The sequence below is a fragment of the Chrysemys picta genome, chromosome 3, assembly GCF_011386835.1.
Source record: "Chrysemys picta bellii isolate R12L10 chromosome 3, ASM1138683v2, whole genome shotgun sequence".
Lineage (NCBI taxonomy): Eukaryota > Metazoa > Chordata > Testudines > Emydidae > Chrysemys > Chrysemys picta.
The window spans coordinates 80400414-80416137 of record NC_088793.1 but is presented as its reverse complement, the minus strand read 5'-3'; the positions used below and the strand labels follow the sequence as shown (position 1 = coordinate 80416137).

General features: G+C 39.5%; 1 long non-coding RNA gene across 1 annotated transcript in view; it reads left to right on the top strand.

Moving 5' to 3' along the window:
* Positions 1-10072, top strand: part of LOC135982040 (uncharacterized) — a 64211-nt gene extending 54139 nt beyond the window's left edge. The window contains exon 3 of the long non-coding RNA XR_010599240.1: positions 6421-10072. This is a non-coding gene — a long non-coding RNA (uncharacterized LOC135982040). The remainder of the gene's footprint in view (positions 1-6420) is intronic.
* Positions 10073-15724: the final 5652 nt, after the last annotated feature.

Genomic DNA, 15724 nt, shown 5'->3' with positions numbered 1-15724 from the left:
GATTAAGCTTCCCAGAAACTTTGAAAGAATAACCCTTTGTGATCTCAGCTGCTGTAATCTTGCTTCGAGGAGACAATTCAGGCAGAAGCAAAAGGGCAGATCAGCTTCCTGCCATATTTCAAATGATTACTAACTCTTGTCCTTCAGCAATACAATGGTATTGGTCATGTCTACAAAGCAGCTGGGCACATGCTTCCCAACATGGATAGACAGACTCATTTCAGCTCTCCTTGAGCTAGTGTGCTAAAAATAGCAATGTGGTCATTTCTTCTCCACTTAAACTTGCCACACCTCTCCCTTTACATTATTCTCCCACTCTTACATTCATATCTCTCTGTCTTAGGCTACATCTCTATTACACAATACTGGAAGCAGCATGTACATACCCTTACAGGTAGCTACATGCTGCAGTGAAAAGCAGGATGAGTCCATCCTTTGGTGTGTAGCTCCGTGTGTGTGTGTGTGTGTGTGTGTGTGTGTGTGTGTGTGTGTGTGTGTGTGTGTGTGTGTGTGTGTGTGTGAGAATGTCTTTCCTCTGCCAGAGCCTGTTGGGAAAGGTTCAGCCTTTCCACATTACCTCCCCCCTGCCAGAGCCATTCCTCACTGCTGGAGTCTTTGTCTGCAGCAGGGAAAGGCTCCAGCAGCTCCCTGTGGGTGGGGGAAGGCTCCAGCAGCAGGGAGGCAGTGGGACACTATACTGCTAAAAATAGCAGTGTACATGGGAGCGGCATTCATTTGGGTGAGTAGGGAGCCATGTAGGGTATGTAGCAGGGCCGGCTCCAGGCACCAGCCCACCAAGCTTGTGCTTGGGGCGGCACCTGGAGGGGGGCGGCGCGGTGCTCCGGCTCCGGCCGCCGGGGAGAGCGGGGCCCCGGCCGGGGCTCGCCGCCCTCCCCCCGGCACTCTGGCCGCCAGGGAGAGCGGAGCCCCGGCCGGGGCTCGCCGCCCTCCCCTCGGCGCTCCGGCCGCCCTCCCCTGCCGCGCTGGGGGGGGGGAGGGGGCGGCTGGAGGCTTTTTTGCCTGGGGCGGCAAAAAAGCCAGAGCCGGCCCTGGTATGTAGTCTGGTATATACCCATACCCTTCAGGTGAGGCTTTGCTTGCTTAAGCCATGCCTTATGGTCTAAACAGAACTGTATACCTGTGCTAGGGATCTGCACATGTATTCACACTACACTCTGCTAAAAGAAGCATGCAATGCAGATGTTCCCTTATATAGCCCCTTTTCTTAAACTGGCCTTTATATCCCATTGAGACACACCATTCAACTTCATTTAAAACTCCTTTTAGTACTCAGTTCTGCGAATCATACCAATGTGCACTCATGTCAGGAGAATTCTTCTAGGACGTTGACCCAATGGATCCTCTGATTCCTATCCTCTGCCTATTTTGGCTGTATTATTCGACTAGTCAAATTTTGTCCACTGAAACAGTTTTTGAAATTGGACTTGTTAACTTTAGGTTTTTTGTTTTGTAAAAATGTCTCCTTTCGATGGATTTTTTTATCACAAAACTGAACCAAAATATTTTAGCTGAAAATATAAATATTTCAATTATGATATTCTGCTGTAGTGCATCATCGGTGTCGTAGTTCTATTTCTTCATGTCCCTCCCCCATCCTTCTCTATGGAATAGGTTCCTCAGCTGGACTACATCTCCTATGATGCACCATGGTTAGGGATTCCCAGGAGGCAAGATGGTGATGTATTGTGGGAGATGTAGTCTGACCAAGAGACACAGCCAATTGGTGAGAATGTGTGGGGCTGCTGAACTTCAACTCCCACGAGGCACAATGACAATATTTTGTAGCAGAAATTGTTTGTTGGTTTGTTTCATTTTCCATTAGTATACTTGTTTTTGAATTTTTCCAGCCAACTGTGTGTGTACATGCATGCATACATACATTTGTATGCATCTATGTGCATACTCTGCCTAGCACAATGGGGCTCTGATCTTTGGTTGGGACCTCTAGCCAAAATGCTGATTAATAGTAGTACTTGGTGCTGTGCCTATGTCTTCCTCATTTTATTGTATGAGACTAAACTTACTGGCAGTGCTTATGCCTTCTAAAGCAGAGGTTCCAAAACTTTTCTTATTGTGTACCCCCTTCCAGATCTACCCATGCACTCTACCCTTGTCATCACTGATACTTTTTGTGTTCTTCTTAACACTACCTATATTGAGCCCCCTGTGCATCTTTCACTGTTACATACAGATATAGTTATAGTGTGACATACAAACAAACCAAAAAAACACTGACTAAGTTCTGAGCTCAGTTAGACTGTATAGTTCCTGGGCAACTGAACCTGCATTGTACCATGATTGGAGGAGAGGGCTCTGTATGTCAGTGACTCTGTATAGCTGTGTTCTCATTGGAAAGGGTGAAGGTGCGTTCAGAGGCAGAAGATCCATCCTTGTCGCCAAAATGTTGTATCCACCAAGCAAAGTATTAACAACTTCAACAGAACTTTATTTACAGTCGAAGTCTCTTTTCCAAGCTGTAGCTGCACACTCTGTAACTCTCCCAGCCTCCTCAACTCCTCCCCCCTCCTTCCTGTTACCTGTCCTTTCAGACTCTCAACAACCAGTGCTCCCAGTTCCAATAATCACATGCAGCATCTAAACACCACAGGGTGATTGCTAAATGCAAATTGATCTTTCCTGCAATCTCCTCCCCTGTGTGATGCTGAGTGTGTGTCTCCTCCCTTGTTACCTTGGTGTGTGTTTCACCTGTTATGTAAATTGCATTACCATTGTCTCTGAGGGTATGTCTACACTGCAATTAGACACCCATGGCTGGCCCTTGCCAGATGACTCGGGCTCGCAGGGCCTGGGCTATGGGGCTGTTTAACTGAGGTATAGACATTCAGGTTAGGGCTGGAGCCTGGGCCCTGAGCCCCTCACCCCTCTTGGGATCCTACAGCCTGGGCTCCAGGCTGAGCCCAAACTTCAAAACAGCCCCTTAGCCCAAGCCTGAGTCAACTGGCATGGGCCGATGCAGGTTTTTAACTGCTGTGTAGAAATATCCCTTATGTATGTTGGAAGTACATTCAAAGTGGCAGAACCACATTCCTTTGTCTAGGCTGGGGTAACTTCAGCCCAGCCTGGCATAATTCCCAATAGGTTTGTAATTTTTAATTTGTGCTCTGTACATCCGCCAAACAATAATGTTAATGATCACTATGTTAGCTTTCTAGTGATATTAGATACGGGTTATGACATTAGTGTCTCGATCAGGCCAGTTGTAATTCACCAGCAGATACCAGTGACCCCTTTGCATTGAGATGCTGTTGCAAAAGCATTGGTAACTTAAAAGAAAACTTTTAGTAGATTGGGTTGGAAAAAAAAGGTAAAAAAATTGGTGAAACTTATTATTTGGAGTTTTCTTGAAACCTCAAACAAAATCAAGCAGCTCTATTTTTTAACATCCATTCATATGTCCTCTATCTATCTTTCTTTGGGTTTTATGCAGCTTCCTCTGAGGGCAGGTCTTCACTACGGGGGGGGGGGGGGGGGGTCAATTTAAGATAAGCAAATTCAGCTACGCAAATAGCGTAGCTGAATTCGACGTATCGCAGCCGACTTACCCCGCTGTAGGGACGGCGGCAAAATCTACCTCTGCGGCTTCCCGTCAACGGTGTTTACTCCCACCTCCGCTGGTGGAGTAAGAGTGTCGATTCGGGGATCGATTGTCGCGTCCCGACGAGACACGATAAATCGATCCCCGAGAGGTCGATTTCTACCCACCGATTCAGGCGGGTAGTGTAGACCTAGCCTCAGTGTGGTACCTGCCCACCTTACACATGAAAATAAGTCAGTAGTAAAAGTCCCAAGTGGGTTTCTCTTTCTGGGATACAAAACTCTGCCTAGAGTAAAGGTTTTTTTAGATTTTTTTTTTCCTGCTTTGTTTCAGGATACAGGTTTTTTGTTAGGGTTCTGGGATGAAGACACTTGTCGTTAAATACTATGCTGATTCAGTATTGTTGCAAACATATTTACATGACTGTTAGGACACACTTGTTCAAAATACTGACTAACTTACTCTCTAATAGTAAAGTATTATGGGCTGATTCTGCAGCCGTTATAAGCTCTAATGTCTGACTAATGCCAGTGCCAGGTTTTTTACGCATAAAGACTGCATGATTTGGCAGTTTAAAAAAAATCATATGTATTTAAATACAAAGTAAATTGTGTCTTTATAACTACTATAACATTGTATTTATCAATATTAGCACTATAGGGGACATAAGTAACTGGATCATATGATTAAAACTCACTTGAAATGCTACTTGATTTTAATATTTAAGAAAAGAATGTGCTTATTTACATAACATTTTACAGCAAGATTACCATTTATTACCTCTTACTGCTTTTACAATAGTAATTTCTATAATGTATGATTTTTTTTTTTGCAGTTTTAAAAATCATAAACTTTAATTCCCTGAATTCATTAAAGTATAATTGAATGACAACTGGGGACTTAAACAACTTCTAGCATTTTTGGTAAAATAAAAAGACCGTGTTTTATAAATTCATGGTTTAAGATATGAATTGTGGACCTAATGCTATTTTTATTTTTGTTCTTTCTTTAATTAACTGATAAGTTCCATAATATAGCATCAACTTGAGAAAGTTAATTTAAAGTCTACATTTTCATTTAAAGAACCAATTGCACCCTATATTGAAGACTTAATTAACTGCAAATGTTCTTTATTATTACTTGAAATCATCTAAGCACACAATTATTTTATCTCAAATTTGGGAGAAAAGTTAAGAATACATTATTTTGTAAACAAGGGGCCTAATTTGGATGTGTCACTAGTTCTCAATTGGAGTAATTCTAAGTTTCAATACAGTTACTCCTTCTCTTTACATTGGTGTAAATGAAAAGATGTGGGCCCGAGTATGTGGGAATAGGGAATGTGGGATCATATTTTATCCCCTTCATGCTTGGGGAAAGGACAATAAATATGTTAACATTTACAAAATAATTTATTATTAACAAAAGCAAATAAAATACATGAGAACTATTTTAAAACTAGCCTGAGAGATATTATTCAGTATTGTTTCTTTCTGTTATTATATATTTTGTTACAAGCCTTGTGGGCCAAATCTAGCAGAACGGTGTGCAGATCACTTGCATAACCATATGCACGCCTATAATTATTCATGTGATTTTATTCTGATGACATGTGTTTACATGCATATACACAATATAATGTATAATATAAATATTTTGAAGGAAATTAGGTCCCTCATTAACTGAGCAGGATATTTTGTGTCTTGGATATTTTTGCTGTAAATTCCACAGCATCAGCTTTTTCTTCAATTGGTTGCCAATCCCAGCAGGAATCAGGAAGCCCTAGAGGCAGATAAATATGGAAAATGATTCTAAAAAAGTTAATTTATATGAACTTCAAAAATGATCTGTTTCAGCTTCAGTTCAAATTTGAGGCAAGTGGTGAGATTGGTATGTTTATCTGAGGCAGTTCATTTCCCCCCTAACGAATTACTGAATATTCACCATGTAAAGACGAGCAATCGGAGTCAAGCAGTTCTTCTGCAGAAGTGTCAATCTGTTTTTATCTGACTTGGGCAAAGGGTTCTGTCACTGATATGAAGATCATATCAGGCTAGGGTTATCCAGTATCACCTTGCAAAGGCAAGTGTCTTTCCTAAGCGTGTTTTTTCTACCTCGCCCAATGCTGTTTATACACATTTATTTTCTCTTGCCTATATAGTCCCATATATCTGTTACTTCCTATTCTACATAGAGGAGAAAGCTGTGCTATCTGCAATACCACAATATGGTAACAATTGCAAAATGTTGAAGAAACATAGGAACTACCATACTGGATTATACCTGAAGTCCATCTAGTCCAGCATCCTCTCATGTAAAATCGGCAAATATGGGTTATATCCACCCCTTCTATTAGATCTGCTCCTGGACTCTACTGGAGAGATTCTGGAGGAGAGCAACAAAAATGCTAAAAGGTTTAGAAAACCTGACATATGAGTGTGACGTTGCACTCTATATGATTTTATGAAAATATGCTAATGAATATAATGTAACTGGAATATGCTTCATGCAAAAGGTCTTCGTAAGGTATCATTACAAAGCTTATAATCTACTGAGTGTTGTCATCCTATTTGTAAAAATGTATCACTCTGGTATCTGAAACTAGAAATATGAAATATAACTCTGAGGTCCTATTGTAATTATGCAAAGTGTGGGCCATTAGTGGTGGTTTGGAATCTTGATGGCTCCCATTAACCAAGACAATTGACTGTAGTTGGCTCTGTTTACTTGTAAATCTTCCTGTATATCTGTGTGCTGGCAAGTGTGTAATCAAGTGTTACAGTGACATGTGATCATGTAATCGGAGCTGGAATCCATCTTTAACCTGGTGCTTTTCCATTTAGAAGGAGAGGTGGGAACCCAGAGAGGGACAAAGGATTCCCACCTTGTGCAAAAGATACATAACTGGGTGGAACAGAACAAAAGGGGCTGCAGTCATGAGAAATCCCCCTAGCTACCACCTGAGCTGGAACAAGGACTGTACCAGAGGAAAGGATTGTGCACAGACTAGGAAGGTGTCCAGGCTGTGAAAAAAGCTTATTGAAACATCTCTGAGGGTGAGATTTTATCTGTATTTAGTTTTCTTACTGTATTAGGCTTAAACTTGCATGTTTTATTTTATTTTGCTTGGTAATTTACTTTGTTCTGTCTGTTATTACTTGGAACCACTTAAATCCTACTTTTTCTATTTAATCACTTTTTAACTTGTTAATTAACCCAAAGTATGTATGTATTGGTCCTGCTTTGAGCAGGTGGTTGGACTAGATGACCTCCTGAGGTCCCTTCCAACCCTGATACTCTATGATTCTATGATTAATACCTGGGGGGGGGAGGGGGCAAACAGCTGTGCATATCTCTCTGTCCATGTCATAGAGGGCAAACAATTTATGAATTTACCCTGTATAAGCTTTATACAGGGTAAAACGGATTTATTTGGGGTTTGGACCCCATTGGGAGTTGGGTGCTGAAGACAAGAGCACTTCTTAAGCTGTTTTCAGTTAAGCCTGCAGCTTTTGGGGACGTAGTTCAGACCTGGGTCTGTGTTTGTAGCAGGCTAGTGTGTCTGGCTCAAACAAGGCAGGGCACTGAAATCCCAAGCTGGCAGGGAAAACAGGCTCAGAGCTAGTCTCAGCACATCAGGTGGCAGCTTCGAAGGGGGTTTCTGTGATCTAACCTGTCACAATGAGTAAAGGTTTAAAAAAACTGGGCATGTTTAATCTTAAAGAGAGACTGAGGGGGACCTAGTAAATTTTCAAATATGTTAGGGGCCATTATAAAGAGGATGGTGATCCATTTTTTTTTCTCCATGTCCACTGAAAGCAGGTCAAGCAGCATACAGGATCAGGTGGTAATTACTGTGTGCTGTGTATCATTTTCTGATACCTATATTTAAAAATGTTTACACTGTATCCTTGAACTCTCAGATGAAGGGAAAAAAAAGCCACAACACAAATTATATAGTCTTCTCTAGAAAGTGACTCCAGTCTATGGAAACCAAGAGTGGAATAAAAGTTGTGAATCCTTAATTGACATATTATAAATAAATGTGAATGATAGTGAACGTATAAGTAATTTTCATTAAAGTACTTGTTTATGATTTGTATCTTTTTTTAATTCAGTCATCATTTGTAAATAGCCTTCTAGAAGTTTAAAAATAAATATTCTTCCATCTTTAACCTATTTATTAACACTTTAAGTGATTCTGTTCTCTGGAAGAACAAGATAACATGGCTTCATTTTAATTACTTCCTTAACTGTGCACCAACATTATTGGCAACGTGAGTGGGAGCATATAGACTCTGCATATTATATCTAATTGTTGGTGCAGAGCTGGAAACCAGATTTTTTTAAAAAAAGGAGAGTAGATTTCACAGAAAAAGTAACAAGCCACCTTTGAACCTTCCATGCAAGGGGCCTGCTTTGTTCCCAAATAAATTCAAACTAGATCTGAGCAAAACTCAGAATTTCCATCCTGCAGGAAATACAAGGATTGCAACATTTGTGTTCATCCCAACTTGGGACAAAGTTGAAATATCAAAATTTTCCACATAACAAAATATTCCTGAAAGTGTTGATCTGGAAATGTTGAAGCATTTGCATTTCTGAAACAAATGTTTTTTTTGTTTGTTGAAATGACCCCAAAGTGGTGTTTTGAACCCTTTAACATTAAACTGTATTTCCCTGTTGTGATGAATTGCCTCATGGAAGTTGTATTTCAGGATTGTGACGTCCCCATTCTTCCTAATGGGCTAGGTTCCCTCACTTGACTACATCTCCCATGATGCACTAGACAGCTTGGTCAGAGAGGTTTCCATGATGCATCATGAGATATTTAGTCCTCCATGGAGCCCAGCCCATAGAAGAGAATGGGACTCTGACCGCCAACTCCCATGAGGCAATGTGCCACAATTGGGGAATGCAGTTTAATGTTGAATTCATTCAAAAGGATATTTCTGGGTCAGCTCAACAAACTGAAATATTTCAATGTTAATTTTTTGGGGTAAAATTGTAATTTTCCTGCTGAAAATTGATTTTTTTGAAAACTGCATTTTCCGTTTGGCTTACAATTTGGTGTATAAATTAATGTTACACACACCCTTAGGAATGTATGTGTATATCTATAAACTATGCTTGGATAGCCATAATGATTTGGTTTTTTTTAATATTTTTTAATGTTCTGTGTATTGGTGTATAAATGTTTAAAATAACCCTTAGTAAACCTGTGGTGCTTATATTTTCATGGATTTACCTATCAATTTTTAATTGGTTGATAGTTGGTTTATGAGAGAATTTGAGTGGATGAAAATGGCTTTAAAAACAATGCAGTGTGAAACCATTTCTCTTGAAGCTCTGTGAATGGTGCTAGATTGAAAATATGGGGATTTAAGTCCTCTGGACATCTGTGTTATGAATTGAATCCACCAATTCATTTCAAGTTGGCCACAAATTAAATGACAGTCACTACTGAAATGTACCATGTTCAAACTGGCGACCTGGAGGGGAAAGTCTTCATATCCAATTGCCCAAATTCTCCTATTAAAAAAGCCAACAAAAGCCTTTACAAACTTAAAACCCTGGGGAGAATTTAATAACTGCAAATAAATATGCTCACTTCTACAATAGTGTTTTCATTTGCCTTGCATTCCACCTCTGTTTTGAGGGGGGGGAAAAAGTCAAAGTGGGAGAAGCCATATGACTGACAGGTCTAAAAACATAGACCTCGCAGCAGCAGAATTGTTAGTTTGATTTATATAAATTTAATATCAAATAATGATCTCTCCTCCTTTTTTCTCTCCTAGCTGCTGAATCTAACATCCTGGTCTAGCCCCACTTCACAAAAACATTTCAAAGCAATTTAAAAACTAAAAAGCAATCTTCTGTCCAGTACTTTTATTAGTTAATGACACTTTTTTTCCAGCGCTTATGGCTCTCCCACACATAAATTACTTTTGCAAGAAAGAGAACACATCCAAAATAAGACCTAGGCACGAATGTGTTATATGTATTAAGTTCTTAAGGAAATCTATTTCTTTTTCAACTGGAACTATGTAAGCAACACATGCTGTATGCATTTATCTATTTGCTCCTTGCCTGACAGTATCTAAATGAAATGTTCAGTCCCAAGCTTTATTTAAATGTAGAATGTCCAAGGAAGCAACTTTGTTTATCTGGAATATATAGTACATATTTTTTTCTGTCTCTGCTTAAAGTTTGCATATCTGGTGAACAGCTTACTATGGACCTGCAATGAACACATTGCAGCTGTATAAAACCAGGCTGCTACTGACACTTTCTTGATAAGATTTGCATTAAAATATATTCACAGAAATCCTGTCTTGCAAATATATCACTGCACAATCTTTATCAATTTCAAACACACTTAGTCTTTTCCATGCATAAAGCTTACAGAAACATTTGCCAGGAACAGTTTCCCTAAAAGGGAGGAAGAGGGAGAGAAAAAAGGTAAAGTATTTTATAACTATCAGTTCTCTGTAGTGCCAAGATGGAGCAAAGAATAAAAGACATGATAATAAATCCTTGTTTTATTCATCTACATTGATTTCACAGTAAATGTCTTATGCAAATTTAGAGCATTAGCATGCTCTTTTTAGACATATCTGCTCATATATTCTACATGGTTTTTCCTTACTCTCTCTGAAGTGCAGGGAAGAGAAAAGTAACTGTAGAAGGGTTTTTTTTTATTCCCTTAAGAGTCTATTATTTCATCATTTTCTGGATTGTGCAAAGCACAAAAAAGCTACCATTTATCATTTTTATTTATCAATTTTGCAATGTCACTTAGTTTCACAGGGCATATGCATAACCATGGAACAATTACAGAATGTAGCAAAAGACATATACTTACATCCAATAGTTGGAAGCGATCTTGTTGATTACATGGGGCCTGATCCTAATCCCTCTTGAGTCAATAGTGAAATGCTCATTGACTTCCACTGGAGTAGGATTTGCAACAGTGGACACTATTTTTTCAAGTAACTAATTTGTTCATATAGATATTAAGTACTGATACTTGCTGTACCAAAAATAAGGGCCAATTTTCTCTCTGATGTAACTTGATTATCTGGAAAAGAATTACACTAGGGCATGAATTTGTCACAAGTTTTAATTTAGCTGACGGAGGAAGGGGTGTATGTGTAATTAGGCTTGGCAAAATTCAACTTTTTTTTGTAATTTTGACAGCTAACTGATTATTTTAAGCAGTTTTTACATTTTTTTCAATTTCGTATTTTTACAGTTGCAGGCAATTCTGGGGGCATAAAAATGGGGAGATCAGACAATTTAATGATGTTAGGCATTGAGATTCAAAAAGTTAAAACTTTATAACCATTACAACACAAATGGTCAGCATTACCACAAAGTACACAAAGTAAACTTAAATCAAACTCTTAAGTTCTCAAGCATAAAAAATACTGATAAATGCTATCAGTAAATTTTGAGTATTGATGGAAATATTTTTTTCATTGGTTTGTGTGTATACGGTGAAATGGATGTTTAATGACTTACTAATGAAGGATTTGATTTTTTTAAGCCTATATATAATACTTATACGCAAAATTGCATCCTGTGATTACACTGTGGCTACTTAGTGTGATGCTATGTGTCTATTTAAAAATTGTATATATTTAAATGGTCAATTGTTATGCCATATTCAGAGTTCATGTATCTTTATTTTCTATAACTTACAACTACAAAATTTACTGCACATAAAATTTTTGAACCAAATTCGTTGTTCACATAAATTGGTTCATCTGCATTTACTTCAACTGAGTAGTGCCCATATGCACCAACAGAGAATTTGACTCAGCAGTTTTTCATGTAACATTATTTAAGATGAATGGTCCTAAGGAACTCATGTATTTGTGAAGCAAACAAGTTTGTTCAGGTAAATCAATATTTATCCATTGCTACTTGAAAAAACCTGTAACACTGTGACTCTATATATCGAATGCTCCTTCCCCATCCTTACTTGATAGAACTATAATTCTACCCTATCCTTAATTGGCAGAGCTGTAATTAAGGAGTGGATAGTGTTGATGGACTCGTACTAAAAACACCAGAATCAAATATTCCCTAATTTCTTGAGAAGTTTGGATTAATATCCATATATTGGGTCTAGAGCTGACTAAACAGCATAAAAAGATGTTCATGAAGAGTTTGAAAAAAATCTTAGAAAACATCCTAAATTCTGCCTGTTTATACCCTTTTACTATTCACTGTTTGCAAACACCTGTGCATATTTTGTGCGTGTACAAATGATCCTAAACATTAAGTTTCTGACCCCTACACTTGATTCAAGAAATACTGGTGTCATGACTCAATTATATTTGCTTTTGGTGGAAGTTGATGTTTATAAAGTCCAGTTCAGAAATACCATGTGACCTGACCTAAGGTGAGTAGTTACAAATTACATATATCAGAGGAGTAGCTGTGTTAGTCTGAATCTGTAAAAAGCATGCCTCCAGCTTCCACCCCGGACACACCACACAATCCATCGTCTACAGCCAAGCGCTGAGGTACAACCGCATCTGCTCCAACCCCTCAGACAGAGACCAACACCTACAAGATCTTCACCAAGCATTCTCAAAACTACATTACCCACACAAGGAAATAAAGAAATAAATCAACAGAGCCAGATGTGTACCCAGAAGCCTCCTGCTACAAGACAGGCCCAAAAAAGAAACCAACAGAACTCCACTGGCCATCACCTACAGTCCTCAGCTTAAACCTCTCCAACGCATCATCAGTGATCTACAACCCATCCTGGACAATGATCCCTCACTTTCACAGACCTTGGGAGGCAGGCCAGTCCTCGCCCACAGACAACCCACCAACCTTAAGCATATTCTCACCAGCAACCACACGCCGCACCATAACAACTCTAATTCAGGAACCAACCCATGCAACAAACCTCGATGCCAACTCTGCCCACAACTCTGCCTACACCAGCAATACCATCACAGGACCTAACCAGATCAGCTACAACATCACCTGCTCATTCACCTGCACGTCCACCAATGTTATATATGCCATCATGTGCCAGCAATGCCCCTCTGCTATGTACATTGGCCAAACTGTACAGTCACTACGCAAGAGGATAAATGGACACAAGTCCGATATCAGGAATGGCAATATACAAAAACCTGTAGGAGAACACGTCAACCTCCCTGGCCATACAATAGCAGATGTAAAGGTAGCCATCTTACAGCAAAAAAAACTTCAGGACCAGACTCCAAAGAGAAACTGCTGAGCTCCAGTTCATTTGCAAATTTGACACCATCAGATCAGGATTAAACAAAGACTGCGAATGGCTATTCAACTACAGAAGCAGTTTCTCCTCCCTTTGTGTTCACCCAACTGCTAGCAGAGCACCTCACCCTCCCTGATTGAACTAACCTCGTTATCTCCATACTGATTTATACCTGCCTCTGGAAATTTCCATTACTTGCATCTGAAGAAGTGAGGTTCTTACCCACGAAAGCTTATGCTCCCAATACTTCTGCTAGTCTTAAAGGTGCCACAGGACCCTCTGTTGCAAATTACATATAGTTGACTGAATATTTGGTATTAAGAGCTTTTGAATCTTCTGTGCCTCAAATATGTTCCTGAAAATGTAGTTTTTGCACAAATTTCAAATCAATGTTGTGAAAATGTATGTCATAAACATACAGCGAAGGGTAGCATAAAATGGCTCCTTTACTTGTAAGGGGTTAAGAAGCTCAAATAACCTGGTTGGCACCTGACCAAAAGGACCAATAAGGAAAGAAGATACTTTCAAATCTGGGGTCGGGGGGAGGTTTTGTTTGTTCCCTCGGGTTAGATAGAGAGAGACCAAGCAGGTAACCTAGCTCCTACTGAAATGATGCATCTAAAATTACAGAAATTGTAAGTAATAGCAAGGAAATGCATTAGATTATCTTTTGTTTTAGCTTGTGAATTTTCCCTATGCTAAGGAATTTTATTCCTGTTTTTGTAACTTTGAAGTTGAGCCTAGAGGGGAATTCTCTGTTTTAAATCTTTTTATTACCCTATAAAATTACCTTCCATGCTAATTTTACAGAGTTGCTTCTTTTACTTTTTTCTTTATTATAAAGTTCTTCTTTTAAGAACCTGATTGGTTTTTAGTGACCTAAAAACCCAAGGGTCTGGTCTTTGCTCATTTTGTTAATCTATTGGTTGGTATATTATTCTCAAGCCTCCCAGAGAAGGGGGTGAAAGTGCTTGGGGGGGATATTTTGGGGAAATAGGAACTCCAAGTGGTCCTTTTCCTGAATCTTTGTCTAAATCACTTGGTTGTGGAAGCAATACTGTCCAAGGACAAGGAAAGGATTTGTGCCTTGGGGAAGTTTTTAACCTAAGCTGCTAGAAATAAGCTTAAGGTGTCTTTCATACAGGTCCCCACATCTGTACCCCAGAGTTCAGAATGGGGAGGGAACCATGACAGATGTTTTCATGGACAACTTGCAATCAGAAAAAGGCCTCTTGTTAATAAATAATGAATATTCATACTCCTTTAGGTGACCCCATTTCATTCAAGAAAGCCATACAAAGTGTTCTATATTACCATTCACCTTGAGGGAAGAGCATGTGAGGGTAACAAGTTGTTTGTTAATTTATATCTGAAACACAATCTCTTAATTCATCTGAAATGGTGTTAAAATGGTCTTTTGTTTAAATAAAAACTATTAATTACGTTTATTTTGAAACTGCATTCCTTGTTTCATATAGGCTGTGGCCAGGAGCTGGAAGGGTGAGCCTCTAGAATATAGCTGTACTGTTGCCCACAAGCAGCCCATGATGGCTGTTGTGACTTACAGCAGATCCTGTTTTGGTCCCCAGAACGTCATAGATTTGGGAGGGTGCAAAGGTGACTTACAGCTGTGAGTTCTATGCTGTACCTCTTGGAGCATCCATAAATCAATTTCTTTCAGAGCGTCCGTAAACATTCTGTTGTGTGTGTCTTGTAATATTCTGGATAAAAATACAGACACATCATGGCATAGATTAAACATTTTATACAGTCCAAAATTGGGGGGGGGAGTATTGAAGTTTCACCACTGCACACAACATTGATTATACACTCATAGACTCATAGACTTTAAGGTCAGAAGGGACCATTATGATCATCTGGTCTGACCCCCTGCATGCTGCAGGCCATAAAACCGTCCCTACCCCTTCCCTGGACTCTGCTGCTGAAGTCCCCAATCCTGTTACCAGTGACTTCAATCGGCAGAGACCCTCCTGCTAGAGATCCCTGCCCCATGCTGCGGAGGAAGGCGAAAAACCTCCAGAGGCTCAGCCAATCTGCCCTGGAGGAAAATTCCTTCCCGACCCCAAATATGGCGATCAGTAAGACCCCGAGCATATAGGCAAGAGTCTCCATCCTGATCCCTGTTAGCCATTATGCTATTTACCTACCATTGCTTGGTTTTCTTGACTACTACTACACAATCAATTATAATGTTATTATATATTGATTTCCCAAACTTGCACCACTCCAGTGTCTGGGAGCTCCCTTACATATATTATGGTGCACACTGAAAATCCAAAGTATGACATTTTCCCCTTTTTCCAATCTCAGGATCATTGGTTTGAAGATTAGAGGATTGCTCACGCAGGACTTAACTACATAAGTAAAATGTGATGGTTTAGGTTTCAAAACCACACTCTACATTAATTGAAGTCTAGTAGACTCTTGGAAACCTGAATCTCTGATGTAAGGCATTCTGTTGAAGGGGATGGACTAGTAGTGGTCATGAAACACCAGTCAGTCCAATCAGCATTAGTTATTGGCATCCTTTTTGATGATGATCTCACACAAGAATGCCTGCTTATTTTTTATGCTCTGTTTCCACTAGGGAAGAGAAACCAGAAACAGAAAGCCAACACTGTCGGCCAAACCCACAGTCAAAAGACAATTCAGGGATTTAGGAATATGTTTCCAGAGGGCATGGCAACTGAAAAAGTATAAAGAACAGGAGTACTTGTGGCACCTTAGAGACTAACAAATTTATTTGAGCATAAGCTTTCATGGGCTACAGCCCACTTCATCGGATGCATGTAGTGGAAAATGCAGTAGGAAGATATATACACACACAGAGAGAGAACTTGAAACAATGGGTGTTACCA